Genomic DNA, 12,638 nt, shown 5'->3' with positions numbered 1-12,638 from the left:
CGCCCGCCCTGCCAGTCTCTCTATTCCATGCCCCTTCCTGCCTGAAGACTAGGCTGGCTTAGGGCTCTGCAGGCTGGCCGGGCCACACAAAGGGGTTGAGGGCCCTGGGATGCTGCCAGCATGCAGGCTCCTGGGCTGCCCTCAGCCTCAGAGGGTCCCAACTAGGGTCTGAGCCACTGCTCTTACTGTGCATTTCTGGGAGCAGCTGGCCAGCAAGGCCCTGAGCAGGCCTGGAATGGCTCAGGGCCATGGCCATAGTGGCAGGACATGGCACCCTCCCCAAAATACCTGAGCACTGGCCCCAGGGGAGGGGGCCAGGGGTCCCCCAGGGTCTCCAGGACATGCAGCTGTACAGTCCTGCAGGGTGCCACGAGCCTCCACGGGCACTGGAGATGTTCAGAATGCACAGAAAGGGGGTCTACACAAGGTAACTGCAACATCAGGCTCATGGTGCTGAGCGCCTGCCCACACTGGCAGCGCTGAGCAGCTGCTGGCCTCAGAGTAGCACCGGACAACTCCCATAGCCGCTACTGCCTCTGGGTGCCAGGTTTAGGGCTGGAAACTTGACCAGAGCAGCACAGCTGGGAGGTGGCCTTTGGGAGGGGTCCATTGTGAGAAGGCTTGAGGGAGGGGGTCTTCCTCTGCTCTTCCTCTCCTTCCATGAGATGACACAGCAAGAAGGCCTGACCAGATGTTCACACCTTGATCTCAGACTCACTCAGAGGGTGAGAAGCAAATCTCTGTCTTTTATAAATCACCTGGTCTCAGGAACTCTGTTATAGCACCAGACTAAGACAAAGACATACCCTAACTTCTGAATGGTCAGCAGCACTTGGCCCACCAGGAACTGAGCAGTGCTGAGTAACTCCATCACATGCCACATAGAACAGCCATCTCCAAGTCCTGATCGCTCTCGCCTGTGGGGTAAGGGCTGCAAGGCCTCAGGACACTGTGAACCCATGAGGTATCTGGGCACGAGAGGCTAAGATCCTACTCCAGGTCACACTGCAAGTAGGTGCTCAGAAGGCCTGAGTCAGACCACTGTGACTACCAGACAGAAGCCCTATGTCATGGACTGTGCTTCCCCTGGCCCTGCCCCAAGCCAGCCTCAGGCCCCTCAGTAGCCCTCCTTCTGAATCTGAGTCACTGGTCACAGTGGCCGTGGGAAGCCGCCAAGGGTGGGGGAAGGGCAGGCCAGGAGGGCCAGGGCTACCAGGGCTGCTTCTGGGGAGCAAAATGGAAGGAAAAGGGACAGGCCCTACCCCACTCAGCCCCTCTGGGAGCCTGGAGCCCATCCTCGAGCTGTCAGAGAGGCACAGGCTGCCCCCTCCTCGCTGGCTGAGGTTTCACTAGCCTCTCGGCAATGGAGACCCAGCTAAAATTAACCATTATCAATCTGTCGGCCCTGGAAATAAACCTGCCTCCCATTGGCTGCTGGTGACATCACTGTCAGGATAAGAATAGCCCAGAGTGCATAGCAAACCACCTGGCGTGTGCTGCTCACGGGCCGTGACCAGGCCAGCACTCTGGGAGTCACTGCCCGGCAGGTGGAGGCTGCAAGCCGGATGGCTGAGCCCAGAAGACAGCGCGGGTGGGCTGGGGGGCAAGGTGGGTCAGGCTGGGGCGCCCCCTGGCTTCAGCCTGTCTGCATACCTCTAGTCCCTAGGCACGGAGCCTGTCATCCACCAGCCAAGCTGGGCAGTAGGATCCGGGACAGCCCCTGGGACAAGGCCCTCCCCTGTGGCCAGCTTCAGGGCGGGGCACCCAGGGGACTGAACCGACCTTTGAGGCAGCAGATTAAACTGTCTCCATGGGAGAGAAGAACTTCTGGCTCTGGGGTTCCCTCCTCAAAGCAAGGTCACGTCTTCCCAAATCAGAAGGGCTGGGCCAGGAGGGGCCACTCACAGAGCGGCCAGACCAGCCAGGGCCCCCCAACACGCCATCCCAAAGCTCGGTGTGGGGAAGCCCAGCGCTGCAGGGGCCGTTGCCAAGTGAGCGCCGCAGGCCAGCCCTGGGGAGGAGCGCACCCCTCAGGGCACTGTCTGTCCTCCCCGGCAGGGGGAGGAGTCTCCACTGGGCTTCGGCAGGGTCCCCACTCAGCCCATCATGGCCTGGGAAGCCAAACGGAGGCACCCACTGACTGGGGAGGGTTGGCCCTCCCTCAGGGTGGAGCAGGGCTGCTGTACCCTCCAGTGTCCAGAGACGGGAGTTCTAGGAGCATCTGCAGGCCCACTGCCCTTCAGTCTCCTCTGACCCTGCACAGAGGGAGGGAGAGGGCAACAGCTCGTTTCCTTGTGGGGCAGCATAGGACAGAGAAGTCCAGGTGGGTCCCCTAGGGTTCCTCCCAGTGACCTAGGGGAGAGGGAGAGGTCAGTCTCTGACTGTAGGCCCGGAACAGTTTCCAGGAGAGGTGAGGTCTCTTGAGGTAGGACATGACCCACAAGTAGCTTGGCCACTGCAGGCCCTCTTCACTCCTTTCTAAGAGCTGCCCTCCACAGTCATCTGGGATGCAGCAGGGGTAACTGGCCTCCAGCAGCCAGGATGAGCTACTGAGGCAGCTGCCTGGGTGCATCCCCCTCATCTGTGGGAAGACCCAGAGCTTTCCCACCCTGGAAGGCTGCCCCACGGTACCAAGAGTGGGAGACTGAGCCGTGGCAGGGAGAGGACCAGAAACGCGAGGGGGCTTTTGCCCTTTGGCATCCTGGGTGAGCACACCAGAGGGTGCCTGGGCAGCTGCACTTGCTGAGTTACTAGGATGGGAACATGCCCTCAGGCCCTGTGAGCATGCCCTCAGCCCTGGTTGCAACCCACCGTGGTGTCCAGCCACCGTCAGCTGTCCTAGGAGTGGAGCAGCAGCAGCATGCGGCCTCTGGCTCCTCCCACAGGCACCCTAGTGGCTTTGTATCCAACACACGGAGCACGGAGGTGAGAAGAAAAGGTGCTCTGGCTCATTGGGAAGGCCCAGGGTCCAGGGCGTGACATCACGGAGGACACAAAGACCTGGTGTCCACCTCGTGGCCAGGAAGCAGAGAGCAAAGGGGCTGGGGTCCCGCCTCCCAGTCCTGCCACCCATGTGGCCTGTGGAGACATGCCAGGTCTAAGCCAAACGTTCCGTGGCGTCTGCCGGTGGCTTCTGCCAGTGGCGACCCTGTGTCCCATGGAGCAGCACTGGCTTGCTCTCGTGGCTGTGCATCACCCACTTCCAGGTCCGAGTCACCACAGCAGACCTGCCACCAGCCCTCGTGTGTGTCACCGTACAGGGGTGTTGGGCTTATCCCCAGGGGTAGAATCGGGGGCCATACACAGTATCTCATCGCCTCTCGGCTCTGACGCAGCCTTCCGTTTCGGCCTGCAGCCCCGGCAGGCCTTTCTCTGCCACCGCCGGTGGCGTTTCCTCCCCCTTCACAGACTTGAGAGTAGAGACCGCTGTGGACGCCGGGGCTCCTGTTCCTCGTCCTCTCCTGGGCCTGCAGACCTACTCTCCTGCTTGGTGGGCCTCGTTCTGCAGAAGCTCTGCCCTGGTCTCTCCTGCAGCCTCTGAGGGGCTCCGTGGATAGCTGAGAGCCAATGTCCTCCCCTCGCTGACTGGGCAAGCTGCTGCCCAGAACTTCCTGTCTTAGGATTCGGATCTCCTCCACCCTCACTGGACACAACCTGAAGTGGACCTGCGGACCACCTAGAGTGGTCTCCTTGCCTGCGTGCAGGGGAGCCTGTGGCCAGTCTGCCCCTGGAACGCGGGAGCAGTGGGGACCACCACTCCATTCTCAGGACTGTGCTGCAGAGTGGGCCGTGAAGGCCCTGCCAGGTCAGAAGGCCTATGAGGGCCAGTGGCCGGGAGCTGGGCTTCTGAGCCGGGAGGGTGCAGGCTGTCGGTCGACAAGACTTCAGGGCCCCCAGTTCTGCCAACAAGAGGAACAGTGTTCTGCCAGCAGCCCTGTGACCTGTGATGAGGACCTGAGCTGCAGAAGGAGGCCTCGATGGCACCCTCAGTGGCACCCTTGAGACACCGAGCACTTCAGTCGAACCAGCCTGGACCCTGACCCCACGGGAGCTGATTAGAAGGAGAGGATGTGTTTTTGTGTTTTGTTTTGTTTTGTTTTTGTGATCCTGGGAATTGAACCCCAGGGCTCTTTACCACTGATTATATCTCCTGTCCTTTTTTATTTTTATTTTGAGATAGGGTCTTGTAAATTGTTCAGGGTGGCCTTGAACTTGTGGTCCTCTTGCCTGTCTCCCAAGTTGCTGGGATGACAGGCGTGTGCCGCCACATCCAGCTGGTGTGTGTGTGTGTGTGTGTATATATATATATATATATTTAAAATTTCATTTTTTAGTTGGACACAACATCTTTATTTATTCTTTTATATGGTGCTGAGGCTGGAACCCAGGGCCTCACTCTGCTAGGCGAGTGCTTTACCTCTGAGCCACAACCCCAGCCCCAAGCTGGGATATTTTTTAAAGCCACTAAGTGTCATTTGCTGGGCAGTGACAGATGACGAGTAGCCTGCAGCAGGCACAGCTCAGCTCCCAGCCACGCAGCCACCCCTGCTCTGGCCCCTGCCTCTCAGCCCACGGGACACCGTGCTCAGCTGAGGTGGACTGCAGTGTAGTCAGAAACTGTGCTCCAGAGGGGGCTGGGCAAGCGTGGGTCCTCGGGGCTGGGGTCTGTGGCACTGCCGTGGTTCTCTGTGCAGGGGGTGCCAGCACCTGCAGCTCCTGTGGAGTCATCAGCAGAGGTTGGTTCCACACCAAAAGGGAAATGATGTTTTATTTTGAAATAATTTCAAACTTGAGGACAAAGTTCAAGAACAATACCAAGACCCCACCCTTCACCCAGGGGCACGGGCTGCTGCTCCTGCCTTACCTCGTCTTTACCTGTGGATTCTCTTCCTGGAAGCATGTGAGAAGCACCTGCAAAAGTCATTGCCTTGGTCCTCAACACTCTACTCCCTCTTCAAGTTGCACCCCAATTGCCTCAGTGACCCTGCATAGCTCTACTTTCTCCCAATTCTGAATCCCATATTGGTCTCACTGTCTTGGTGTTTTTGTTGCTATCACAAAGTACCTGAGGCTGAGTACTTCATAAATAAAAGAGGTTCATTCAGGTCACAGTTTTGGATGCTGAAAAAGTCCAAAGTCAGGCAGCCCCCTCAGGTCAGTTTCTGGTGATACAGACCTTGGCTGTGTCAACCACATCGTATTGGGAATGCATGTGTAGGGCAAGGCCACAAGACAAGACAGGAAGACAGAGAGAGAGTTGCTCAGACAGCTTGGGACTTGTGACCCTCAGCCTCCTAAGTGACCAGGGTCACGTCATGCACTGCTGCCCTGACAGGCCCGAGAGAACAGCCATGCAAGAGCAGCACCGGCCCCGCCTCTCAGGGTCCCGCCACACTGGGGACCAGTCCCCCCACATGATCCCTGGGGGACAGACCAAGCCCAAGCAGCTCAAGCAGGCTCCTGTCTTGGACCAGAGCCACTTAGATGTGGACACTGGCCAGTGTCAGGGCTTCGGCCCACTGTCGCCAGCTGCACTGCTCTGGGCCGAAACGGAGCAGAACATGGTGGCGGGAGGGTGTGCAGGAGGAAAGCAGCTCAGGTCACGCCGCTGGGAGGGAGAGGCGCTGCCCCCGAAGCCCGCCCCCAGGGACCCCGCTCCTCCAGCCACACCCCTGGTCCCTGTCACCCTGAGCCCTCTCGCCCGTCTCACTCAGCCTCGGGGACACCTCCTCTCTGGGCTCCAGCAGCACCGTCCACCCTCAGTGTGCAGGGGCTGGGAGTTCTCTCAGGACCTCCCGACCCGTGTTCTGACACCTCTGCACTAACGGGGTCAGGGGTCCTTTCTGGCAGGCATGCCGGGGGGTCACACTTGTCCCTCCCTGTGCACCAGAGCTGCCCACCTAGCAGCGCTGACGCCATACCCTGTGGTCACTGGGCTGTGCCTGCGGGTTTCTCACAGTGTGGTTGTGCCTTGTCCCTTCGCGATTAATCGGGGATTAGCGAGCATGGCTGGTCCCCGGGGTGGTGGCTTTGAACTCCCAGCAGACATGGAGCAGGTGCTTGTGATCAGGGCCTGCGGCAGGTCTGAGGGGCCCTCTGTGTTGGGTTTGCAGCTCCCTGAGGACCGGCCATGCTGAGCCTCCTTGGAGAAGACTGTAAAGAGGTCACTCCCTCCGTTAGCTTCACCGGGCAAGAGTGTGCCCGCGGCCCTTGTGAGGTCTTTGTCAGACGCGTGGTTTCAAGGATAGAGCAGCACTCACAGTGCAGGAGTCTCAGGAGGCTGAGGCAGGGGGATCCCCGGAACCAGGGAGACTGGGCCCAGCCTGGGCAGCATGTGAAACCCTGCCTCTTAAGAATAAAGTGATAACGACAATTTAAAAATAAAAACACTAAAGCTTTTCATTTTGATGAAGTCAAATATGTTCATATTTTGTAATGAATCCTGTTTTTGACCTTTGACACCAAGTTCCAAAGGTCATCTCCTGAGCCTACTTCTAGCAGCGTCACAGTTTGCCTGCACGGCCATCGCTGGCTGTCCTATGTGGTGGCAGGCCTCCATCTGTGGGCGGTTTGAGGGTAGGCTAGTCAGACTCTTTTCCCCTGTGGACGTCCTGCTCTCCCTAAGCACTTGTTGGAAAGACGTCCTTTCCCACGAGGTCACCTTTGTGACAACACAGCACAGTGTGGTCCCTCTGTGGGCTCCACTGGCCCATGCTGACCTGTGGTATTCCCCTCTCCAGCACCACATGTCTGCACTGTTGCAATTCCCACAATCAGGAAAGAGCACTTCTTCAACAAGTGGTGCTTGGAAAAGGTCTAAATGAGACCCTGACCTCTGACCACTTTGGCCATCGGCCGAGTCACTGGCCGATGCCTGTGATCCCAGCTGCTCAGGAGGCAGAGGCAAGAGGCTCTCGAGTTCAAAGCCAGCCTCAGCAAGAAAAAGGTGCTAAGCAACTCAGTGAGACCCTGTCTCTAAATATAACACAAAATAGGGCTGGGGGTGTGGATCGGTGGTCGAGTGCCCCTGAGTTCTATCCCTGGTACCAAAAAAAAAAAAAAAAAAAGCCAGCCTAACACCAAAGCTCTCACAGAACTGTTAGAGGCAATCCAACTAAAGAGCAAAGGCTCTGAAGAAAGGCTGCTCCGAAGAAGATGTGCAAGAGACCAATAAAGAGCCTGAGGACATGCTGGACATCGTTAGTCCCTGGGGAAACGCTCACTGAAACCCAGTGAGAAGCAGCCTCCCCACCAAGATGGCCACGTCAGGCTCGCGGAAACAGCAAGAGCTGGCAGAGTGTGGAGAGCAAAGCCTTCCGCAGGACGGTGCAGTCCACGGACCACACTGGGCAGTTCCTCGAAGAGGCAGACCTTGAATCACCACAAAGCCCAGCATTTCCTCTCCTGGGAGGAGACCCAGAAGGGCTGAAAACCGGCCTCCTGAAGCCAGCTGGAATGTGGGATGTTCCAGCAACCAGAGGTGAAAGTCCTGGGCAGTCCAGGGCTGAGCAGAGACCGCCGCACTGCAGATGGGGGCTCGGCCAGCTCGAGAGAGAAGGGACCTCCCACACCTGGCAGGACGCAGGTGAACCTGGTCAAAGCAGCCAGATGGTATGATTCCATCAACATGAACTGTGCAGTGGTAACTCCAGAGACAGAGGCGAGGGGCTGCCCTGGCTGGGCAGGGCAGGCGTGAGGGCCGACTCATGCATGGGCTGCTTTGGGGGCGATAAAACGCTTTGAAACTAGACAGAGGTGATGACGGCCTAGCACGGAGAGGGAAGGCAGGATGGCGAAGCTGGACTGCTCACTTTAACATGGTGGATCGTATGATATGTGAATTTTACTCTGAGTTTTAAAATAAAAAATGGGGTGTCATGGCAACCGTGGAGACTGAGGTGGGAGCATCACAAGTTCAAGGCCAGCTGCAGCAACTAAGCGAGATCCTGTCTCAAAGAATAAAACAGGGCTGTGGATGTGGCTCCGTGACAGAGCCCTCCTGGGTCCAATCTCTAGTACCCCCCACCAAAACTGGAAAAGCACCAGTTCCCTATATTCTTATTTTTAAAAATTGTTATGGTGTTCTAGTTTATTCATCTTTCCACTTAAATTTAGGACCTACTTGTCTATATCTTTCAAACACTGAGATTTTCAGTGTTCCTGTTAAATCCAGAGGTGAACTTGGTGAGGACTGCCCTGCTCGTCCGAGCCTGCCCCACCGTCTGCAGCCCACAGACACTGTCTGCCTAAACACTCACCATCTCCTTCAATTCCTTATGTCATTTGAAATTCTTCTGCCTTGAACCAGAAGTGGTTTACAGACATGCAATTGCTTCTGGATTGCCGGGGGACCCTTGGGTCTTGCTGACCTTGTGTTCATCCAGGTGGCTCTTCCCAGGCTCCGTGGTTTCTCTGTCGTCGTGAAAGGGCCTGTCAGCTCTCCATTTCCAGCTCTGTGCCTTGTGTTTTCCTTGCATTACTTTGTTGTTGATGACAGAAGTGAGCGTGGACCCCCATCCTCCCGCTGCTGGCTGGAATGTTCCTCCTGCGCCTGGAGAGTGTTTGTCGTGATGGATGTTGGATTTTATCCAATGCTAACTCTCCACTACTTGGTAGAAGAGGGTTTGCAATTGCTTATTAATTGTTATTTATAATAGCTGCTGTTGCAGTCTCTGAGAGATGAGCCTGACGCCTGAGTTATCTAGTGTTAGCGTCCATTGGCTGCCACTTCCTGTGTGAATGGAGGTCTCCCTAGTTCTTGTATGCTGAGTAATTTTGGATTCTATCCTGGAGTTTAGTAAATTTGATGAATAAGCCCTCTCTGGCTTTCTAAATCAGAGTACTGAAATCATTGTTCCTCCAAGTTTACCATGCACTCTGGTCGTCACCCATCTTCTATTACATGATTCACTCTTGATCAAGCATATTCATCAAAAGCCTGGCTGATTCTCTCTTAGCCACTGGGCCCCAGATGATGGAGATGCAGTCTCTGCCCCGCAGATCTTGCTTCACCAGCAAGTGAACACACTAGGCTATTTCCAGTAGTGACCCTATACAAGCCATTATAATATCTAACTTTAACTGAGCACCTACTGTGTGCCAGGTACTTATCTGAGCATTTGTGGGGTGTGTCCTCACCTCAAAATAGCCTTGTGACTCTGTAGTCCCCACTTTACAGACAAGGAACTGAAGGGCACAGAGGCTGCTGCCCAGGACCTCATGTGGCCACACAAATGCCTCCTGCATTATGCACTCATGAAGTGCTTTGCTACTCAGGCATCTCACCTTCTCCTGAAAACAGGAGGCACCAGCGCCTGCCAGAGAGTCACCAAGGGCACAGCCTCCCAACACCAGGACAAAGAGCAGAGACCCAGCCACTGAGATCATAGCAGCAAACACACTTTCAGGCTCTGAGGGCTCCTGCCCTGGCTGCAGGCTTTGCAAACCTCCTGCCTCACTCCCCACATATCTGGGATGAAATGCAGGTGGCAGCAACAGTTCCTGGTTACTGAGGAATGCCCTGTGTAGGCTGGTGCCTCCCTGGCCCTGTCTGAGAGGCCTGAGGCTCCCAAGTCACAGGCAGCACTGTGTTGGACCAGCTATGCCACTTTTTCCCCAGGAGAGACATCTCCACTGATGCCACCCACTAATGACTGCATCCAGACAGCAACCTGGGCCAGTCATCCTCCAGCAGCATGTGCTTGACAGTCTCTGTCCCATGTAGTTCTGTCCCCATTTCCTCGTAGTGGAGGCTCAGGCACATGTCCATTCCTTGCTCCTGCGTCTGACCCAGCACCAGCCCACCCGGTGCCAGCCCTGCAGACCTTGAATACCCGACAACACCCCACATGCCCAGCAGTGGAGACACACTGACCTTTCCGAAGCTCAACCTTCCCACCTGTGTGGGTCCCCTCTGACCATGAAAACAGTCACCGAAGAAGCTAAGCTCAGAGCGCCAGCTGCTGGCAAAGTCACACTGCCCAACAGGCAGAACAGGTCCAGCCTGGGGCCTGTGGGCACCTAGGCTCTCCCAGTGTGAGCCCCTCCCTGGGACAGGCTGGCAGCCCCTTAGCAGAATAGTGAGCTGGAACAGCCTCCTCTGGGCTCCTCGGAAGCGATGAGAAAGGGGTGAGCGCCACCCTGCCCTCCTGCCATGTAGTCTCTGTGGAGGCTGGGGTGGGCTGGACGGGGACAGAGGACCCAGGACCCTTCTCTACCCTCTCTACCCTAAGCACCAGGGTCACCATCCAGCATCTCTGGCTTGCTCTGGACAGGGTCTCAGAGCCTCCACCTTCTGGGTGGCGTGTACTTCTCCATTTTGAAGAGTGTCCTGAACCCAGGTGAGTGCCTGTAGTCCTAGCACCGGGGGCTCCTTGAGCAGGAGGGGGCAACCCAGTGAGGCAAACAGGGGGCAGGAGGGGGGAAAGCAGGGAGGGAAGAAGAAACCCTCCACTCAGTCTTCATTGCTGATGCTGGGCATGGTCAGCAGTGGCTCATGGTCTTCTCCTCCACTCAACAACTTCCCCATGAGTGGGCACATCTGGCCATCAGGTAAAAGCTATGGTCAGCAGCCCTTTGCACCCCAAACTTCATCTCAGTCTCTGGCCCGAATAGAATACTCCACAGGAAGAGACTTTGACAGGAGGTGGCCTCGGCACCTCTACAGAGTCCCAGACCTGGCCTGCTACAGGCCAACCCCAGGGGCACAGCTGGCCTTGACCCCCACCCAGAGGATGGGTTCAGGAGTTCTTCCCAGCATCCACACCTGGCACACATCTGCACCCTGAGAGGGCCAGTGTCACATAGGCTGAAGTGGCTGAGGAAGGGTCTGGGCAGCCAGAATTGCAAGATCAATGTGAGCAGGACCCACTCTAGTCAAAGTTCACTAAATGGGTGAGCACAGTCCCTGCTCTTTGCACTCAGAACCTGGAGGGCAGTGGTGCTCCAGGTGGCAAGACCAGAAGGTGCAAGGCCCTGTGGCAGAAGGAACATTGGGCTGTGGGCATGGGATGGTTGGAGCCAGGTCCTTCTGTTGGGTACAGAGCTAGGGGGTGCAAAGGCTACACCCTCAGTGACTTCCCATGTGCGGTTCAGGCCTGGCCTAGCCTGCCCTGGGGTTCCCCATCTGCTCCTCAGTAGCACTGAGAATGTCCTTCCTCTGGCCTCCTGTGTGGGCTTGGGCCCTCACAGCTAGAGGATGTTGGAGAGAAGATGGGCAAGGAAGAGTCTTCCAGCTCACCTTTGCTGGAGCCCCTACCTCTCATCACAGAAAAGAGCCCAGGGCTGCCAAGGGGCCACCTCTGAGGCTTGGGGGACACACCTGTCTCTAGCTTGGTATGGGGACATGCTGTTTCTCCTTCCATCTCCAGGAGCCTGCTATGCTGTTAAGGAGCAGACTGGGCATAGATAATATGGACATTAGCATTAGGCATTTGTGTTTGAGCACCTACTGTATGCCAACAAAATAAGGATTTCTCTGAGGGTTTGTGTTGTCAAGTCCCAGACAGGCCTCTCAAGACAGGCCTCTCAAGACAGGCCTCTCAAGGCAGCCTCTCAAGGCGTCCTTGGACCCTGAAGCCACAGAAAATGCCCCATGCTCCAGGACCACTCTGCCAGACCACAGGAGTCCAGGAAGGCCAAGTTGGAGCTACAGGTCTGTCAGAGCCTGCACACACAAGCAGCTGCAAAAAATCCTGCCCTCACAGTATCACCTAGAGGACCATCTGCCCTATCAATGGCACTCGGTAGCCCCACCCACCTCTCCCATCCTACTCCAGGCCCTGGCCTCCTGGCTTTCCTCACCACCAGCCAGCACCATGCCTCAGGGTGTCTGCCTGAGCTTCTCACTCTGCTGAAGAGGGTCAGCTACCCTCCCTCCTTCCTCAGACCTCAGCTCAACCTGACCCCTGCTCTGTCCACTGGGAGGCACACAGCAGGTCCAAACAAATTGGAGCAAGAAACAAAGAGAAAGGTACAGGGTCCCAGTCAGAGCCTACCTGTGTTCCCCAGGGACTCCGACTAGCTCTTGGTCCTCCCCAAGCATGAAGGCCTCAGGCACAGGAATGACCTCCCCTCCGTGCCCTCCACTTCCTACCCTGCTGCCCCACTGCCCCACTGCCCTACTGCCACCCGGCCCCATGGGCGGCTGGATGCAGACGGGGTCTGGGGAACGGGTTGGGCCGCAGGCTCTAAAGCAGTGAGGGACACAGCAGGCTCCCCAGCTACACCCAGGCGGCCCCAGAAGGGTCGAGCTGGAGGACTTGAAGCACCTCTGGGCACCACGCAGTGGGCACAGCTGGGGAGAGAGATGCAGCATCGGGGACATGCATGGGCAAATGCCCTCTCTTTCCCTGGCGAGAGTCGGGGCAGAGACCAGTCCTAGTACTGGGGCAGGGCCTGTCCTTTAACCACTCCAGTCCCAGGCCAGGCCTGGACGCGCCCCCGACGACGGCCTCAGGCAGACTGGAGTCCAGCTAAAGCAGGCGAGCCCGGGGCGGAGCCAAACAGCCTGGGTGGGGTCTCGGGGTGGAGCCTAACGGGGTGGGGCTGATCGGGCCTCGCCGCGGGCGGGAAGGGGTTAACATGACAGGGCGGGGCCTTGGGAGGCGGGGCCCAAACGAGTCCCCGCCCCGTAACGC

This window comes from Marmota marmota, unplaced genomic scaffold, assembly GCF_001458135.2.
Source record: "Marmota marmota marmota unplaced genomic scaffold, marMar, whole genome shotgun sequence".
Classification (NCBI taxonomy): domain Eukaryota; kingdom Metazoa; phylum Chordata; class Mammalia; order Rodentia; family Sciuridae; genus Marmota; species Marmota marmota.
The sequence above is the reverse complement of the archived record's forward strand: the minus strand, read 5'-3'. Positions refer to the sequence as shown.